Below are 2,731 nucleotides of genomic sequence, written 5' to 3' on the forward strand. Positions count from 1 at the left end.
TCCGGGCCCAAAGGGTCGCCTGGTGCACGGGCTCCTGGTGCTCCTTAGGGGGGGTGGTGGTGGGTGAGTGTGGCCGGGTTGGGGAACCAGGAGGGCGGCATGAAGGAGGGGGAGATGAGTGGGTGAGTGTGGCCGAGGTGGGGAACCAGGAGGGCGGCGTGAGGGAGGGGGAGATGAGTGGGTGCTTGGGTGGGTGGGTGGCTGGGTGAGTGACTGAGTGTGAGGGACCAGGAGGCATGGGGGGTTGTGTGGTGTGGTGTGCTGCGGGGATGGGGTACCAGGAGGCCGGGGAACATTTTCAACACTTTGGGCTATTCTTTTTAAACACTTTAGCCTTTTTTTCCCTCTCCCACCCACAATCCCTCCTGCTGCGGGGATGGAGAACCAGGGGCCTGGGTGACATCCTCAGGCGGGGATGGGGTACCAGGAGGCCGGGGAACATTTTCAACACTTTGGGGCATTTTTAAACACTTTGCTCTTTTTTTCCCTCTCCCACCCACAATCCCTCCTCCTGCGGGGATGGGGTACCAGGAGGCCGGGGAACATTTTCAACACTTTGGGGCATTTTTAAACACTTTAGCCTTTTTTTCCCTCTCCCACCCACAATCCCTCCTCCTGCGGGGATGGAGAACCAGGGGCCTGGGTGACATCCTCATGCGGGGATGGGGTACCAGGAGGCTGGGGAACATTTTCAACACTTTGGGGCATTTTTAAACACTTTGCTCTTTTTTTCCCCTCTCCCACCCACAATCCCTCCTCCTGCGGGGATGGAGAACCAGGGGCCTGGGTGACATCCTCATGCGGGGATGGGGTACCAGGAGGCCGGGGAACATTTTCAACACTTTGGGGCATTTTTAAACACTTTGCTCTTTTTTTCCCTCTCCCACCCACAATCCCTCCTCCTGCGGGGATGGAGAACCAGGGGCCTGGGTGACATCCTCATGCGGGGATGGGGTACCAGGAGGCCGGGGAACATTTTCAACACTTTGGGGCATTTTTAAACACTTTGCTCTTTTTTTCCCCTCTCCCAACCAGGGGGCCCGGGGAGCCTCCTCCTGCGGGGATGGGGAACCAGGGGCCTGGGGAACATTTTCAACACTTTGGGGCATTTTTAAACACTTTGCTCTTTTTTTCCCCTCTCCCAACCAGGGGGCCTGGGGAGCCTCCTCCTGCGGGGATGGGGAACCAGGGGCCTGGGGAACATTTTCAACACTTTGGGGCATTTTTAAACACTTTGCTCTTTTTCCCCCTCTCCCAACCAGGGGGCCTGGGGAGCCTCCTCCTGCGGGGATGGGGAACCAGGGGCCTGGGGAACATTTTCAACACTTTGGGGCATTTTTAAACACTTTGCTCTTTTTCCCCCTCTCCCAACCAGGGGGCCTGGGGAGCCTCCTCCTGCGGGGATGGGGAACCAGGGGCCTGGGGAACATTTTCAACACTTTGGGGCATTTTTAAACACTTTGCTCTTTTTGTCCCCTCTCCCAACCAGGGGGCCTGGGGAGCCTCCTCCTGCGGGGATGGGGAACCAGGGGCCTGGGGAACATTTTCAACACTTTGGGGCATTTTTAAACACTTTGCTCTTTTTCCCCCTCTCCCAACCAGGGGGCCTGGGGAGCCTCCTCCTGCGGGGATGGGGAACCAGGGGCCTGGGGAACATTTTCAACACTTTGGGGCATTTTTAAACACTTTGCTCTTTTTCCCCCTCTCCCAACCAGGGGGCCTGGGGAGCCTCCTCCTGCGGGGATGGGGAACCAGGGGCCTGGGGAACATTTTCAACACTTTGGGGCATTTTTAAACACTTTGCTCTTTTTCCCCCCTCTCCCAACCAGGGGGCCTGGGGAGCCTCCTCCTGCGGGGATGGGGAACCAGGGGCCTGGGGAACATTTTCAACACTTTGGGGCATTTTTAAACACTTTGCTCTTTTTCCCCCTCTCCCAACCAGGGGGCCTGGGGAGCCTCCTCCTGCGGGGATGGGGAACCAGGGGCCTGGGGAACATTTTCAACACTTTGGGGCATTTTTAAACACTTTGCTCTTTTTCCCCCTCTCCCAACCAGGGGGCCTGGGGAGCCTCCTCCTGCGGGGATGGGGAACCAGGGGCCTGGGGAACATTTTCAACACTTTGGGGCATTTTTAAACACTTTGCTCTTTTCCCCCCTCTCCCAACCAGGGGGCCTGGGGAGCCTCCTCCTGCGGGGATGGGGAACCAGGGGCCTGGGGAACATTTTCAACACTTTGGGGCATTTTTAAACACTTTGCTCTTTTTCCCCCTCTCCCAACCAGGGGCCTGGGGAGCCTCCTCCTGCGGGCATGGAGAACCAGGGGGCCTGGGGAGCCTCCTCCTGCGGGGATGGGGAACCAGGGGCCTGGGGGGCCTCCTCCTGCGGTGATGGAGAACCAGGGGGCCTGGGGAGCCTCCTCCTGCGGGGATGGGGAACCAGGGGCCTGGGGGGCCTCCTCCTGCGGGGATGGAGAACCAGGGGGCCTGGGGAGCCTCCTCCTACGGGGATGGGGAACCAGGGGGCCTGGGGAGCCTCCTCCTGCGGGCATGGAGAACCAGGGGCCTGGGGAGCCTCCTCCTGCGGGGATGGAGAACCAGGGGGCCTGGGGAGCCTCCTCCTGCGGGCATGGAGAACCAGGGGGCCTGGGGAGCCTCCTCCTGCGGGGATGGGGAACCAGGGGGCCTGGGGAGCCTCCTCCTGCGGGGATGGAGAACCAGGGGGCCTGGGGAGC

Source organism: Callionymus lyra, unplaced genomic scaffold, assembly GCF_982586985.1.
Source record: "Callionymus lyra unplaced genomic scaffold, fCalLyr1.hap1.1 HAP1_SCAFFOLD_254, whole genome shotgun sequence".
NCBI lineage: Eukaryota > Metazoa > Chordata > Actinopteri > Syngnathiformes > Callionymidae > Callionymus > Callionymus lyra.